Here is a 17,725-nt window from a genome sequence, read left to right as displayed (position 1 = left end):
TATCCATGGCCAAGCACAAAGTTTAGCAACTAGGCAATTAATAAACACTTGATTAAGAAAAATGAAAACTAACGTGCATGACTCCAGAAAGTTACCCTAAAAAACGAGCCTGAAAATAAGCCCTAGCAAAATTGTTTTTAAAAATGTTCTTATGTACTCAAAGCACCAATCATTGAAAAAAGTCACAAATTTGGACTTTAAAGAACTGAATGAACATAGGATACAGTCTATCCTTGCACTTTGTATTTATTTTTTTTTAAGTTATTTATCCAAGGCTAAGTGACTTCTTGCTAAACTAGATCAGATTTATTCAAGTTACATTATATTAAAATATTATAAAGAGAAGTAATAACATTCAATCATGAAAACTGATCCAAAGGACACAAAATCAGGAAAAGGAGGAAAAGATACATCAGTACAGGGACAGATACCAAGCAGGAAATATAACAAGAAAATAACCAATGTAAATCATTAACCAAGCTGGGATTGAATTTGCCTAAAAATCAACCAGGTATTCCCAGTCTCCATATTCCATTTTGTTCTTTTGAAAAGTTGACTGGGATGGATGAAAGTGGGTGTGTAGAAAATCTTCACAGCTCTTCTAATGGGCTCATATCCATTCTTCTCCATAATGCAATATATGATAGTACTAACCCTCCCCTCCATCATGTCCTGTTTAACAGGCCAAGAAGATTTCCAAAGTCCTGCCAAAATATGGAAGTATTTTCTTAATTATGGACACCTATCCCACACCCCCACCATCTTCAATGAGGCAAAGATAGTTGTAGAATCAGATTTAGAAGTGGTAGGGACCTTAGAGACTGATTATCTAGTCCAGAGGTGCTGAACCTGTAGCCTTGAGTCCATATGTGGTCTTCTAGGTACTGAAAGTGTGTCCCTTTGACTGACTCCAAACTTCATAGAACAAATCCTCTTAATAAAAGGATTTGTTCTATAAAACTTAGACTCCATCAAAAAGCTGCACCCAAGGACATAGAAGGTCACATGTGGCCTCAAAACTGCAGATTCCCCACCCCTACTAGTCCAACTCCCTCATTTTACTAATAAGGGAAAAACCGAGACCCAAAAAAGGGAAGTAGCTTGCTCAAGTTACACAGGTAGTAAATAACAAACTTTAGTGAATTTGCCTGTCCTCATCCAAATGAACCACATTCTTCATTAATAAAAATCATATTCTCTGTATGTGTAGAACCCATATGAGATTGCATGCTGTCTTGGGGGGGGGCGGGGAGAAAAGCTAAGACCTATGGAAGTGATTGTAGAAAAATGAAAACAAATAAATTAATAAAAAAATCATATTCCCAACCCCCTTTATCTCATACCCCTACAGTTCTACTGAAAAAGAAACATTCTTCAGTACTACTCTCCTTTGATCAATGAAAACTCCCTGAAGCATAAAGATTTTTCTATCTCTAAAATAATGCAGGTATCAGTTTTTTTAAATACATGAGTTAATACATATATAAAGTAGGGGTTTTGTACTTAGTGCAGTGAGAAATAAATGTTCAGTTGTTTGAGTCTGTCCGATTCTTTGAGACCCCATTTGGGGTTTTCCCAGTTGGAGTGACTTGCCATTTTCTTCTCCAGTTCATTCTATAGATGGGGAAAATGAGGCAAACAGAGTTTAAGTGACTTGCCCACAGTCACACAACTATTAAGTGTCAGAGAAATAAACAAATATTGGACAAAAGAGATCTCTACCTTTAAGGAATTTACAATCTAGTTAGAGAGCAACATCTGAAACAATATTAATGGTTCACTTCAATAACAGAGAAATTGCTTAGATGTACAAAGCTTACACTAAAATTAGATTTCAAAATTTAGATTGTTTACCCTCTAATCTATTACATGTAACATATAAGTGGATAGGGATAGATTTCTTCTCATTTGCACAGAAACAGGAATTTTACATTATTATGCCCTAAGATGAATACTGAAATCACATCTGACATTGGAGTAATGTAATTCAATTTTGAAGAGTGATTGAAAAATAGATTACACTTCTAATGTGTAAGGACTTCAGAAATAATTTTTTCAACCAACCTAATATTAAATGAATATTTTGAAGTAAGAGTTATTAACTTATTCTAGAATGACAAACTGATGGTAAACATTTATTAAGCAGTGACCATTTTAAGTAGCTACTAGCAGTGTTTACATATTAAAATGTCCTACATAAACAAATTCTGGATCTGTATGTTCTAGTCTGAACTGTTACACATTGCTAGAGGGACTATATTAAGGCTATCGAGTTGTTCTGCACACCATAAACCATCTAACTTTTTTATTATAAAAAAATGAATTTTCATCACAATTCCCCCTCCCTCATTTCTCTTTCTATACCTTTTCTCTATCATTTCACCTACTCCCATGGCTTGAAGGATCACCTCCATGAAAGTAACATCCAGGTCCAATATATAGTTCTAAACACTCCTCTAAGCTCCAGTTACATAGTTAATTATAAATATTTCTTGGACATCAGCGTGACACTCCACTAGAAGGTCAAATTCAAAAAGTTACAAATGAACTTTTTTCCTCCCAAAAAATGTGCATAGTCTTCCTACAGCTTTTAACAGCACTCAATTCTCCTAATCACCCAGATTAAATACAGTAGTCATCTCCAACTCTTTACTAAACCCACTCTACCCAATCAATCAGTGGCCAAGTCAACCTTCACAGTGCCTCTTTAATTCATCCTCTCATCTCCCCTTCATACTGCCACCATTAAGGGCCCTCAACACTGCTCACTGAGTGCCTCCTAGTCTCCCTTCTTCCAATTTTTCCTTCCTTTTTCCTTCATGAAGCTGCCAAATTAATCTTCCTATATCAAACTTTCAGTTACATGATACCTTGAGAAAATACCTAAACTGGCATTCAGAGATCTTCACAATCTGTACAGTGCAAAGAATGCAGGCTCTGCAGTCAAGGTTCACATCTTTGCCACATCCTGTGTGTCCTTGGGGAGGTCACTTAACTTCTCTGTATTTGAGGAGGCTGAATCAAAGGGCCCCTCCTTTTTCTTTAAGGTCCAATTTAAGCACTGGTTCTTTCATAAAGTCTTTCTTGATACACCAAGATGAAAGGAATTCTTTGTCTCCTTAAATTTAGAAAGCTATTTGATTCTCTCTCCTTAAATTTTGTTAGAAAGCTGTTAGAATCTCTTTTCTATCAGACTTATGGCCTATACCCCACATAGAACTGGCATCCCCTCCCCTGACACAGAATATAAATTCCTCAATGAGAGAGACCACAGCACTTTACCTCTTTGTATTTCTAGCTCTAAGCAGAATTAGAACTTTGCCCAAGGCAGGCATTTCATAAAGGCAGGGTTGAGGGCAGCTAGGCCTCAATTATTAATACAAAGCAATTATCAGTGGAGCTCCGAATAGTCTTCTTTTCAGCTCCACAGCTAAAGCAAATTCAAAGAAGGTCTCTAAGCCCTGACAATCTAATTGTATTCACACCATAAAAGTTTCAGTAGCATGTATGGGAAGCAATCTACCATTAAAAAAAAAAAGACTGGATGAGATGAAAGCAAAGATGGACAGTAACTGGACATCTCAAATAATAGACTATATCCTGTACAATCACAAAATACTGACTTGACAAGTAAAAAACTTGAGAGGACAAACCAATATTATAGCTAGTTGGGGACTGTTGACTCTGATATTCAGTGATGTGCACTATGAAGAAGGAATGATGACTAATCTCACAATGAATAAAATGCTGTCTTTGCCCTCCCAGACGGCACAAAGTGCATTTAAGGGCATTGGAGAGGGACATGAAAGCTAGCAGATATTAGAATTATTAACAAGTTAAAAAATAAGGAATGAGAAAAAAAGAGCTGGAAATTTCTCAAAAGACCCATGGATCTAAGGAATTCTTTCTGAAGGGGAGAGATGAAGGATTAGGGTAAGTATGTTACCTACCTAGGATGTGAATACCAATATAGCCACCTACTCTCACCTGAACAGGGGAATGTAACACTAAATACAAGATTCCTTCTCTACTTTTCTAGTATTGCTAGGATAAATTGGAATAGAATCAGTCATAGGCTGTTCTAATACAGTAAGAAAGTGGTACCTGGTAATTAGATCTTTTTTTTATAGTCTAGATTAGAAAAACACCCCTCCTTCTCTAAGGTTACTACCTACTTTAATTTTCTTCTTTCTCCTTCAAGCCTACAATTCAATTTGAAAAGTGAATTTCAAAAGGTTTACGACTCAAATTACTGCTAAAATTATCCATATGCCACAAAAGGGGAGAAGGGAGAAGGAAAGAGGTGAATAAAGGGCCAAGGAAAAATATTTTAAGGATAAATTCCTGATAAATAGGAAGTGACTGGGAGGAGGGAAGGGAATGAGATGTTCTGATTAGGTAAAACAGACACCAAAAGGCACAATCTGAGGTACAAATAAAGCATTACCACCTTCATCTCAAATGACTCTTTTACCTAGTACACATGACTAGATTAAATAGACAATTGTCTGATAAAATGCTGTGGAATGCAGCTTTCCAACACTCACTACTCATAATTGTATTTAGTATAAATCATAATTTGCTTTTCAGAAATATTTTCTATTCATTTTAACCCTGGCAAATCGTTTATAAAGCATAAGCTAAACAAGTTATTTTTGTTGCAGAGGAGTATTACAGGGGTTTTTTTGTTGCAAAGAGGAGTAGTAAGTATGTTGCTTTGGCAATCTGAACTTTATTTTTAGAACTATTGTACTAAATTAGGTTGGAACATTATTGTTTCTGACCAAAAAAGATTTACTATTCTTTGCAAAATTTATTTTTGTACTGTCATATAGCATATACACATCATATGTGTACGAATGCTTTGACTAACCTATCTTGACACTGAAAACCCTTGCGGAACTTGTAACCACAATCAGAAGCTGATTCAGTATTCATTTACACATAACCTTTTCACACTAACACACAGAACTAACTCAAATAAAACTAAAAAACACTGAGCCCAGAAAATGATCTCAAATATAGTAGGAGGGATGACTACCTTAGTGAGGAAGAATATTATCAAGATATTTGCTTAATAGGCTTAAGAATTAAGAAGAAAAGTGGAAAGGGTTGGATTTTAGTAAATTGCAGCAGCAGTATAATAATGAGTATATGGATGTCTCTATCCTCAAAATTAAGTCTTATAAGGAAAATATTTTTCAAGTGGAAGTACGATCAAAAACATCTTGAGAAACATCATAAAGTGTTCTGAAAGCCAAATCCAATTCCCTAATGTCAGGGATAAGGAAAATTAAGGCCCCCAAATAAAAAGCAACTTACTGAAGCAGAAAGCTGATGGCAGAACCAGGTCTGATTTTCAGTTCAATTCCTAAAACAAGTCTAAAACTTTTTGACTATGATGGTGAATTCTGAATGATACAGAGGTGGTACATCTTGCTTCTTAGACCTCCCCATGACAGACTTTAAAAACTGTAACAATGCAGAAATAGATCTCTTCTAACAACTAATAGTGACCATTATAATTTATGTGAAAAAATTCGAGAAGGGGAAAAAATTTCACTAGATGAAAAAATAAGAAAAAGTTTGGAAACTCAATGACCTGGGTAATGAGGGGATGAATGTCTTATAGAAATGCTCGAGTTTGCGTGTTGGTGTTTCATTGCCCGAAGAAGACCATGCCATCAGAGAAATGATGACATCACTGGCACTTGACTTTGTTTTGAATGAGGGAGGGTTGCAGGTCACCAGCCTCACTGCTCCTCCAGAGCCATCTGAATCCAATGACCAGATATTCATCAGGATGACTGGAGATAACCCAATTTGAGGCAACTGGGGTTAAGTGACTTGCCCAAGGTCACACAGCTAGTAAATGTCAAGTGTCTGAGGTAAGATTTGAACTCAGGTCCTCCTGACTCCTACACTGGTATTCTATCCACTGCACCACCTAGCTGCCCAATGCTAAAGTTTATTACTCACTAGAAAGGTTTATCTAGAATTATTTAGGAAAACTCCAAAGAAAATTGTGTAATGATTATTGACTAGGGAACATACAATCTTTTACCACTAGAAAGTTACTAGAGATATTCAACCAAGTTCCTCCTGCTCTGTGGTTAATAATTGATGGCATTTATATAGCCCTTTAAAGTTTGCAAAGCACTTTACAGATATTTTCTCATTTAATCTCTACAACAACCATGTGATTCTTTCCATGGTTTCTTATCCCCATTTTACTGATGAGTTAACTGAGGCAGACACATAAAGTGATTTACCTGGGTCACTAAGCTAGGAAGAATCTGAGATTAGGTTTGAATCTACATCTTTCTAAATACTTTCAGTATTCCATCCATAGGTGCCTCAATTTTAACTCAACTGAATTTTTTTTTTGATCTGCATTTCATCCTTTAATACTTTTATTATTTAAAAATATTTATTCAATTACAAGTATAGGTGGCAGAGTGACTGGAGTACCAAGGCTGAAGGCAAGAAGATGAGTTCAAATCTGACCTCAGACAAAATCTTTGCTAAGAAAACCCCAAACAGGGTCACAAATGGGGTACATGACTGAAATGATTAAACAACATTTTGTTCAGCTAGGTGACCCAGTGGATAGAGTGCAGGGCCTGGAGTCAGGAAGACTAGTTCAAAACTGGCCTCAGACACTTACTATGTGTGTGATCCTCGGCAAGTCATTTAACCCTGTTTGCCTCAGTTTACTCATCTCTAAAATGTATTGGAGAAGGAATGGAAAACCACTTCAGTATCTCTGCCAAGAAAATCCCCAAAAAAGGGGTCACAAAGAGTTGGATACAACTAAAACAACTGAACAATTCAAATACATGTTAGATTCCAATTTTCAAGTGTACAAATATATCCAATCATTTCCCCTTGAAAAATATTTTGAATAGCTTCAACAATTTATGAATAATGATGCTGCATTTTAATCAGTTAAGAAAACATTAACAATCTCTCACACACACCCTCAATTTAAAGAGAACTGGTAACAAGCACTTAATCTTAGCCTGGGGGTATTCATAACCATAGTTAGGTATTTTAAAAAAGCTTCCCTGGTCAGGAAAAAAATTTCCTAGCTGCAGAGCTATGGTGTGGTACCTGTGGCTCCTGTGAGGCAGTGTATTATGGTGGGTAGAGAACCTACTTTTTAGAATCAGGAAGAATGGGTTCCAATAGTACCTACCACCTCTAACATTTGGCTGGGAATGTCTAAATGCCCTAGGCAAATCTCTGACATAATAAATTGCAGAGAAAGTTCAGACTTAGATTCACCTCACTTTGGGGAGTTCCCTATATCAACAAAATCACAGGTTCATGTCTTTATCCCCTAACAAGGAGTATGAAGATGAAAGAAATGATGCAGTGGGAAGAATTAATGATTAGGAGTCAAGGAGCCTGAGTTTCTTAACTCTTGGTCTTGCTTGGGCCTAAAGACAATTATGTGGCCCAGTGGATGGAGCACTGGGCTGGAATCAGGAAAACTCATCTTCATTAGTTCAAATCTAGCTTCAGACACTTAAGCAGCTGTGTAACCCTGGGTAAGTCACTTAATCCTGCTAAATAAGCTGGAGAAGGAAATGGCAAAGCACTCCAGTATCTTTTCCACGAAAACCCCCAATGAATCTGATGTGACTGAACAATGACAAACCTAGGTAGGCCTCAGTCTTCCTCAATATAAAGAAAGGCACCAGTCACAAGAAAAAGGAACACTGAAAAGCCTTACTCCAGAGACTGATAAGACCCACTTGCCATGGAGGTGAGGGGCCATAGGTGCAGGAAGAGATATATTTACATACAGGGATAGCCGATACCTTGGTTTCTTTTGTGTGTGTACAGTACTTATTAATCACAAGGAAAGACTTATGTGGGTGGGGAGGGAGAACTGGCAGGTAATAAAGGTTTAGTTAAAAAAAAAAAAGCATCAATGAAGCATTTAAAAAAAAAAACATAAGAGAGTAGAAGGAAGTTCAAAAGGGGACCCAGAGAAGTTTGGCAGTTTTGTTACTATCATGTTACATTTAATGTGCCTTTTTAAGCCATGTAACAGGTTAGTTTCACATAGAATGTTCTTTTCTGTTCTTTATTGAACTGTTCATGCTTGTTCATGTTAAGTTCAAAATCAAAAACCTTTTAATTAAAAAATAAAATATATTACCTTGTTTGTCCTCTAATCTATAACACCTAACAGGTAAGTAGATAGGGATAGATTTCTTCTCATTCACACAGATCTACATGTCTGAATTTCTTCTACCTCTAACACTCTAAGCTTAGAAATCAAGATTCTCCTAAAATGTGTAAGAAAAGAAGTGATACCGATTACTTGACAGTAACTTGAGTACTCCTTAGGGTTGCCAGTCTGTGGGTGAGAAGCTTAAAATAACACTAAGATAGAGATAAGCCAATAAGACAGAGATAACAGAATTGTGAATTACTTTTAAAGAATAGGATAAGTTTAAAGCTGCATGCACCTCGTTCAGTATTAGTATAAAATATATCCCATTTTTCCTTTCCTTGTACACGGATACAGTAAACAAAAAGAATTGTCCTTTAGACGACTGTACCAAACTACAAGAATAAAGCATTCACTTCAGTAAAGAGAGTGGGCAAAGGCATTAAAAAAAAAAAAACAAAAAACAAAGGCATATCTTTGAGAAACAAATTTCAAACTAAAAAAAGGTCGCATTTTTATAGAATGGATAAAAGCGATGGAAAACACAAGGGCACAGCCATAAGAAACCAATTTCACACTAAAAAAACAAACAGATGCCAACCAGACACTGCGGCTATCTAGTATCTAATGTCAGATTTTCAACCACTCAGATAAACTTGGAGACAGAAGGTCACGCCAGTAGCTTCTGCGAACGGAACGGAAGGGCTAATTTTGAGACAGACTTCCCTTGGAAAGAGTCACGGCAACTCACCAGGTGAGGCTTCAGGAAAATTCAAACTTGACGTACAACAAACACCTGCCAACCCCAGCGGCCCCCCATGCGCACATGCACGCACACACACACACGCACACACACACGCACACATGCACATGCATGCATGCACACACACACACACACACACACACACACGCACGCACGCTCTCTTCCTACCTCCTTCCTTAACAAGACGCAGACCCACAAAGTGCACTTCAGCCCCAGGGAGGCTGGCGGCCAGCCCAGGGATAAGCGGGTTCTCTAAGTAGGTACCCCCCGTGGCAGCCTGAAGATGCAGTCCGAATAGAGGACTTCGGGCGACTCATTCAAGTGCAAGATCAAGGGCTTGGCTTGGGGAGGGGGGCTGGGGTTGGATGGAGGGGTGCCCCCTGCTGTGACCCGGCTCGGCAGGGGGCGGGAGGAGCGCAGAGGAAGAGCTCGGGGAGTTCCAAGTGGGAAAGGAGGATGCTGCCCGCCCCGCCCGCGCGGGTCCGAAGGAGGAGGGCAGAGATGCCGCGCCCCCGGGGCGCCCCTCCCCTCGCCCCCAGGACACCTGCGAGTGCGCGCGCGCGCGCGTCCGAGGGAGCGACGGTCCGAGGCGAGCGGCCGTCTCCCTACCGCGCCAACGGTCTTTACCGGCGCCCGCCACCGCTCGCGTCCGGTCCCTGCCCGAGGCCGCCGGGAGTCACACGTCTCCACCTCGAATGGTCCTGGTCCTCCTCCTCCTCCTTCTCCTTCTCCTCTCCAGGTACCTCACGCTTCCCTTCCACCCTGGCTTGTGGACAGGAGGAAGCCCAGCTCCCCACCCCTGGCGTGCACCCTCTTCCCGCCCCTTCGCCTGCGGCCACCAATGAGCGCTCGTCTCCGGGGAAGCCGTTGGCGCCTCCCGGCGGTGGAGGACTGAGTTGCCCGCCCCGCCCCTGACTGGCCGCCATTGGCTGAGCGAGAAGGCAGCCCCCGTGGCTCCCCGATTGCTTGGGAAGGAGGGGAGGGCGGGGTCTCCTCAGCCAGTCCCGCCCCTCCCTTTCCCCAGCTGACGCTCCAGTCTCGGCGCTGTCTGACTTTGCCACGTGGGAGCCGCAGCTGCCTCCGGCTCCGGTCCCGGCGCGGGGATGCGGTCGTGCAGCGGCGTTCCTGGAAGGAAAGGGGGGAAGGACGTCCCCGGGAAGGAGCATTGGTTTGTCTCCTCTGCGGTCGCCTCCTGACCCTGCCGCTCCCCACCTCCCACCACGCCCACAAGTTCTGTGTAAGAAAATGAAAATAAACGTTGGTCTCTACCCTCGTGCTTCCTGTCCCTGTCCCTGTCGGGGTGGCGTCCGCCGACGGGCCACAGGAAGTTCGTTTGATTAAACGATGTTGCCCGTCCTGTGACTAACCTGAGTTTTGTTTTTATTTTTTAATGATTCGCGGAACCCCATCCCCCACCTCCGGAAGGGGCCCCGCCCCCACGGTCTCGGCTGCCTTCTCCGCTACTTCCGAAGCGCATCGTTGCCAGGTCTGATGTTACCCGACCTGAACGTTAGATATTGTAAAGGCAGATGTCGTCCCCCCTGAATAAACTGCAGGGGCCTCTGTCTTTGATCAGGGCTGCTTTAGAGCCATAGAGTGAGTGGCGCAGGGTCACTCGGTTTGGATGTGCCCAAAGCGGGATTCAAACTGGGGTTTTCCTGAGTCAAAAGCCCCCCGCTCTGTCCACTGTGCCACCTTTGGCTTTTAACTCCACCTCTCCTGGCCTCCGGACGTCGCGCCCCCTCCCGTACCCAGCCCTCGTCCTCCCGCTGGGCGCTCCGTCTGCGGTCTGTCTCCATGCCTGGAAGGCACCGTCCTGCCCTGGCATAGGATCCCTTTCTTCTAGAGGAATCTCAAGCTTCCATCCTCCCAGGAAAGCCTTTCCCGATCCCGTGTCCACCCGCTTAGAATGCAAACTTCCAGCCTCTAGGGATTGTTTCATTCCTCGTATCTGTGTCCCCATGCCAGCCCTTGGCACAGGGTAAGAAGTTGTTGATAAATCCAGGCATGTTCATTAATTGACGTTCTGTTCACAGCAACTAGATCCCAGGATCAGAGAGATCAGAGAGATTTAGAGGTGAAAGGTCACCTTTTCAAACTTCATTTTACACGAGAGGAAACAAACTTAAAAAAAAACCTAAGTGACACGCTCAAGATCACACAAAAGCAGGGGGTTGTGGAATTACGATTCAAACCGAAATGAAAATAACGAAAATCTATTGCACTTGCCACTATGCCCCAGCTCGCTAATATTTTAAAAATGTATTGATTTCAATGTCTAATACGGTGTGTATATGTATACACATATATCTATCTAGATATAAATATATATATCCATATCTACCTAGATATATACATATGTATCCATATCTAGGTGTGTATAGATATATACATACACACATCTATCCATATTATATGTAGATAAATGAAAGAGAGAGATCTTCCACATGAAAGCTTTTGCCTAGCTCTAGAGTACTGAGAGAATGAGTAATTTGGTCAGGATCACACAGCCAGTGTAAGGGAAGCAAGATCTGAATCCAGGTTTTACTGGTTTAAGTCCAGCTGTATCCATTATTTCACATCGCCTCCGGTCACATAGTTGGTGCTGAATAAATGCTTGTTGGTTGAACAAACAAAGCCCAAAATACTGCACTCAAAAAAAAAAAAAAGGCTGAGAGGATATCCTGGATCCCATTGGGCATATGCTTTGTAGAGGCATATCATCAGTCAAGTAGAAACAGTCCACTGAACTGTAGCTGAAGATCTCTCCAGGCTGCATATTGACTTGAAACCACAGAGGAACATTATGTTTTATTGCATTTTAATTTTGTTTTTTTAAACTTTCTGTTTTGGGCTATAGCCGTGTTTGACATCTCTGCTCTGTGAACATCTTCAAAATGAGAAGGCATTAGTGAGTTGCAATCTAATGAAAGTGCCTGCTAAATTAAGATCACAGATCTTTTAAGAGTCTTATTTATTTTGTCCTTGTGGCAAGTTGAGCGAAGTGGTTAAGTAGAGAGAGAAGGGAATTCCTTGACAGCATGTTTTACTTCCGGTCTTCAGTATTCCTTATTGGTTATATGTTGCAGACTGTTCATATTTACCACATACCTCTCTGTGGGTCTCTATGTGCTATTTTTATTCTTTGAAAGATAGCTGTGTTCCATGTCTTGGTACCATGTAGAAATATTGGGTAGAAGGTTATTTAAAAGACGGGCATTTGCTTTTATGAGAAACTTGGGATCATTAAAGGTGCTTTGCAATTTCCAGAACACAATCTGGCCCACCTTCCTTCTCCTCCCAGTCAACTCTAGATCCAACATCTCTCCATTTGTACCGTCTTCACTTATATATAGAACAAAAGTAAGGGCTTTGGTCCCTGAAATTTCCCACTGATATTCAAAAAAGAATAATAAGATATATGAATAATAAAAATACAAAAAACAGAAATAAAAAATGTAGGAACTGAGAAACTTACAGAAAGAGTTAGTGATTGCAAGAATAGTTGCTATTAAGTCATGTAAGTTCCTGTCATGTGAGTTACGCCTGTAGAAATTGTACTGAAATTTTAAATGATATGGTAATAAAGGGCAAAAAGTACATTCATCTTGATGCTTGGAAAATGAGCTTACAGTCAATTTTATAAAAATTAAAATGTACTTTATATAAAAAGCACATCACTAACTATCCAAACTAGTTTTCTTGATTAAATGCACAAATTCTCAAGACAGTTTGAGGAAGTGAAGGGACTAGCAGTGAAACCTGTGGCAATAGAACTGAGTTTTTATCTTGAGTGGCCAGTCTGGAGAGCAAATAGAATTAATTTTCTCAGCATCATCATATCACCACGATACAAGCAACTGTACCATCCTAGACAAGTGGACAATTCCTAAACTCAACATTAGGAACGTTTCATTTCCAAGCTTTCGTGCTTTTTACAGTGTAGTATGACTTGGAACAGGTAGCATGCTGTCATTTTCTCCACCTATGAGACAAGGATAACTATTCTGCATAGTTACTTTCATGGGGGTCAGAGGAGTCTACTTAGCAGTAAGTTTAAGTATGTAAAACAGTATTGAGATCTCTTAAGCTCTAGGCAGTTATACTTAAACTATGTTATGTAATAGCATTATCAGATACCGAATAATTGTTGTTTTTCAGTTGTTTGAGTCTTTGTGACCCCATTTGGGGTTTCCTTGGCTGAGATACTGGAGTGGTTTGCCATTTCCTTCTCTGTCTCATTTTACAGACGAGGAAACTGAGACATATAGGGTTAAAAGACTTACCCAGGATCACACAGCTAGTAAGTGTCTCACAGCAGATTTGAACTCAGGAAGATGAGTCTTACTTACTGTGGGACAGAGCACTGAACCACCTAGCTATGAATAATTACTTATTTTCAAAATTTTAATCACTTATTACTTTAAATTGATTTCTTAATTAATTTAACTAAATTATCTCACACACAACAAAATTTAAATCTAATCTTGAACAAAAGCTTACATTTACTCTGGCTAATTCTTAAAGAGGCCTATTCACTGAATGGATGTTACCTCATACCTTCCTGAATAGACCTTGGCTTGAAGGGGCCAAGGTCTTCCATTGCATCCTGGGTCACCTCCAGTCATCCCGATGAATTCTGGTCACTGGATTCAGATGGCTCTGGAAGAGAAGTGAGGCTGGTGACCTGCACAGCCCTCCCTCACTCAAAACAAAGTCAAGTGCAAGTCATGTCATCATTTCTCTGATGGCATGGTCTTCTTCAGTAACAAAGGACTTAACAGAACAACAACCATTACAGTTACTTTCTTTCCAAGGGCATTGATAAAGATACCCTTGACACCTCGTCATGACATAAAAGTGCCTGATTTCTCAAAGGCAATTCCTATAGAGTCTAAGTACATTCTACCAAACTGGAAAGGGATTAAGCACCCAACTCACAAGATTAAAGAGCTAGAAGGAACCATTGAGATCATCTGGTCCAACTCCCTCTACAGACACTAAGAGTTGTCTTACCCGAGGTCACATAACTAATGAGTAGTAAGCTAGTACAGGAATGTAACATGGTCTGCTTATGGGATAGGTGAATTATGGTGATTAACTCATGAAGAATTTAATGTCATCAATATCTTTAGTAATTAATGTTATTAAATATTCAAATCTTGATGATCAACTTGAATAATAAGGCCAGATTTATAGTTGAAGGGGACCTTAGAAACATCATTATAACTGAAAAGGAAGGAACATTGTATATTAGCCTGTGGCAGCTGCATGGTTAGAGTCCTGGACTTGGATTCAAAAAAGACCTGAGTTTGAATTCTCCCCAGACAATTATTAGCTGTGTAACCCTGAGCCAATTGTTGATCTCCTCTCAGCCTCAGTTCCATCTTCTGCAAAATGAGGATAAAACTTCTACTTTGTAGCATTATTTTGAAGTGTCAAATGAGATAAGATAAAGCATTTTGCAAACCTTAAAATGCTTCATAAGTGCTAGCTATCATTAATAAATATGAGAGATATTGAAATAAAGTGTGACAATGGCTAAGGAAAGCTATACAAGAATACATGTCCAATCCATGCAGTGCTTGACAAGAGAGTGAAGAAATTGCTGCTTGCCTTACAAAAGCAGCATTTGGAAGACTCGAATGGGAGAGAGACTAAAAAAATCTATTGGAGGCTATAAGATGGTAAACAGTGAAGATTCAATTCTGAGCCAAAGGAGCTCTAGGGTCTGATGAACTCTGTAATAGGGGAAATAATGATTTTCTCCACTAGGCCTATATCATCCTTGTTAACCCAAGGCACAGGAAGTACAAATATAGAACCTGGAGCACCCATGACACTCATACACACACACACACACACACACACACACATACACATGATTGCCTGCTTCAATAAACTCTGTAAATCAGCACACACTCAAAGTCATAGTATGTGGCTTTTAGATGAGGTATTTCTCAGGTCCTTAGTTTCCTCATCTGTAAAATGAGAACCCAGAGTCAATCTCCATGTTGATGTGAAATATCAGAGTAAGATCATATCCCTGCCTCTAGAAAAAATGATAGTAAAGGTAAATAAACCAATGCTTACTTTTGCCAATAAACCAAAATCAAAATAGTCGATATTGAATCAAAGCTGTCCTTGAGCAATTGCTTTGACAGGCAGTGGGGTAATAATGAAGAACGCATGAACATGAAGCCAGGAAGTCCTGGGTTCAAATCTTGATTCAGACACTTACTAGTAGTGTGATGCCCGGCAAGTTGCTTAACCTCAGTTTCTTCATCTATAAAATGAGGGAGTTGGAGTCATTGGTGTCTGAGGTGCCATCCTGCTCTAAATCTGTATATATATGTATGTATCTATGTATTCATTCTTCATTGCCAAAGAAGACCATGCCATCAGAGAAATGATGATATGACTTGCACTTGACTCTCTTTTGAGTGAGGGAGGGCTGTGCAGGTCACTAGCCTCACTTCTCCTCCAGAGCCATCTGAATCCAGTGACCAGACATTCATCAGGATGACTGGAGATGACCCAACATGAGGCAATTGGGGTTAAGTGACTCGCCCAAGGTCACATAGCTAGTAAGTGTCAAGTGTCTGAGGTGAGATTTGAACTCAGGTCCTCCTGACTCCTGCACTGGTGCTCTATCCACTGCACAACCTAGAGCAATAACAAAGTGATGAGACTATCCTTCTGATACATACACTGTGGCAGAGTTGCCCATATGACAGTGGGGAAAGGTATATCCAGAGAGAAGGCATATACCTGATGGGAATGCATATGGCCAGGGAACATTCATGAGGGGGCACAGGTCAGGAGCCCATCTGGTTAATACCTATAGAAGACACACATATGGGGAATATGTACATCCAGGACAATTCATTCCTCCCAAAGCTGCAGAGCTGCTGATAGCTTCTCCTAATGTCACACAGATTCCCTGTAGGCATGAAGTGTCTCTACTGGGTATTATGTCACCTAGGGGGTGAGAAGTGGACATCCCCAACTGATGTCCTGATTGTGAAACTGCTCTCTTTTCATCTGCTGGTCTCTGGGTTTCCATCTATTCTGGCAAAGACATAGATCAGGTTAGTCTGGCAATTCAGCCTTGGAATTAGATTTCAGTAAAACTCAGACCATAAAATGCAATAAAAATAACTTTACCTAGGATAAGGTTTAAAAGGTCACAATGAAGGTAAAAAGCTATTTCTTTTCAACTCAGCTTTTCATAATTAACACTAGATCAGAAAGACATCCTCACAGGGCATTGGAAATGCCTCTCCTAAAGGCTCAACAGCAACCATTGATAATACTGAAAATAACCTCCCTACCTTCCCCTTAAAGGGAAACCAGATTAGCTTACTTCCAACAGATGCTACTCCTACCACACAAGCTATTTAAGGTATGAAGTCTAGAAAGTCACTCCTAGACTGGGGCAGCATTTTGTTCTAGCATATAACCAAGGCAAGATAGCATTTGAGGTACTGCACCTAGCTATGGAGAACTAACAAAAGCAAGTAGAATTCTCCACCACCATTTTCAGTCTAATCTTTTAACTGACAGAGCCTGGTGATGATTTTTCATTTGATTTAAAGACATCTATCTGATTTAGGATTCAATTTTTAACTCATTATATTCCTGGTTGTGATCCTCTATCCTCAAAACCTATTTCATATGCTTTCCCGAAATAAACCTCATCTGAACTATTTGGAAGCTGGGGCAATGATGTTCGCCAGGTTTGAAGATCTTCTTTGATTGGATCCAAATGAAGTTGGACCAAAACAAAAGTGAAGTGTAGAAAGTAAAACCATTCCTTTCAAAGCTGTAGGTCCATATCCTTCCCTTTAATATGTATATCTATCAGCAATAAAACTTCAGATTTTGCCTCTGTTCTGATGAGCAGAAAATATTATTGTCTCCCTTGATACTTAGCTATCAGGAGAGGAACAGAAAAAATTAATTACTCTCCTGAGAATTCCAGTGCAGTGATACTTAGGTCTCATGTCTCAATATGCTTGTGACTCTTAAGGACCTCCAATTTTTTTTCCAATGACTTAATACTAGATTTGCTAAGATACAGAGGAATAAAATGGTTCTTTTAGTGAATGGTGATTGCAAACAGGCTTCCAAATTCACATATCTGTTGTAACATATAATATTGAAAGCAACATTCCAACAAGTTTTTAAGTTCTAAAATGTACAGGTGTTTCCACACTAGGCAATCTCATATTTTTTCTCTAAGCTATCCCATAATAACACCACATAAATAGGCAGATTTGTTTTAAAATAACTTTCAAAAACATTCTATTTTGATCTGTAGAAGAGTTCTTTTCTACAAGTATTTCCTTCATTAAAGAAATGTTTAAATAAAATGCAAATCACAATACATTGAGAATTAGTTAGTGAGTATTAAAAAGTACCTAACTGTGTGCTAGACACTCTTCTAGGTATTGGACATACATAGACAATAAATAAACTATATCCTCCAATTTATATTCTATCAGAAAAGACAAATATGCACATATGCAAATATATGCAGAATAAATAAAAAATAAATACAAGGCAGGTAAGAATGGACACTGGAAGTTTGGGGGCAAGCAGGTGTAATGCACATGGTGAGTGGGGGAAGAGTTAAAGATCTTCCCCACCCATTAATAGGCCTCAAAACTTTTTGTTAATTTCCATTGAGGCACTGGGTCAAAGGGTCCTGCCCACTGGCTCTGGAAAGTATATAAATACTCTGAGGTGAGGTTTTACGTGTGGGCTTAGTTTTT

The 17,725-nt window shown here is 39.9% G+C and overlaps 1 protein-coding gene across 4 annotated transcripts in view; it reads right to left on the bottom strand.

Annotated features, from left to right (window-relative positions):
- The window catches only part of FAM3C (FAM3 metabolism regulating signaling molecule C), a 66,382-nt gene extending 56,673 nt beyond the window's left edge, over positions 1 to 9,709 (bottom strand). For 2 of the 4 annotated variants that reach the window (XM_072652900.1, XM_072652902.1), the window contains exon 1: positions 9,576 to 9,709. The gene's annotated coding sequence lies outside the window, so the exon portion shown is untranslated. The other 2 variants (XM_072652899.1, XM_072652901.1) reach the window with 2 other exon arrangements.
- Between the last annotated feature and the right edge of the window lie 8,016 nt (positions 9,710 to 17,725).

Source organism: Notamacropus eugenii, chromosome 3 (assembly GCF_028372415.1).
Source record: "Notamacropus eugenii isolate mMacEug1 chromosome 3, mMacEug1.pri_v2, whole genome shotgun sequence".
Taxonomy (NCBI): Eukaryota; Metazoa; Chordata; class Mammalia; order Diprotodontia; family Macropodidae; genus Notamacropus; species Notamacropus eugenii.
Note: the sequence above shows the minus strand (reverse complement) of the source record. Positions and strands in the feature narration are given on the sequence as shown.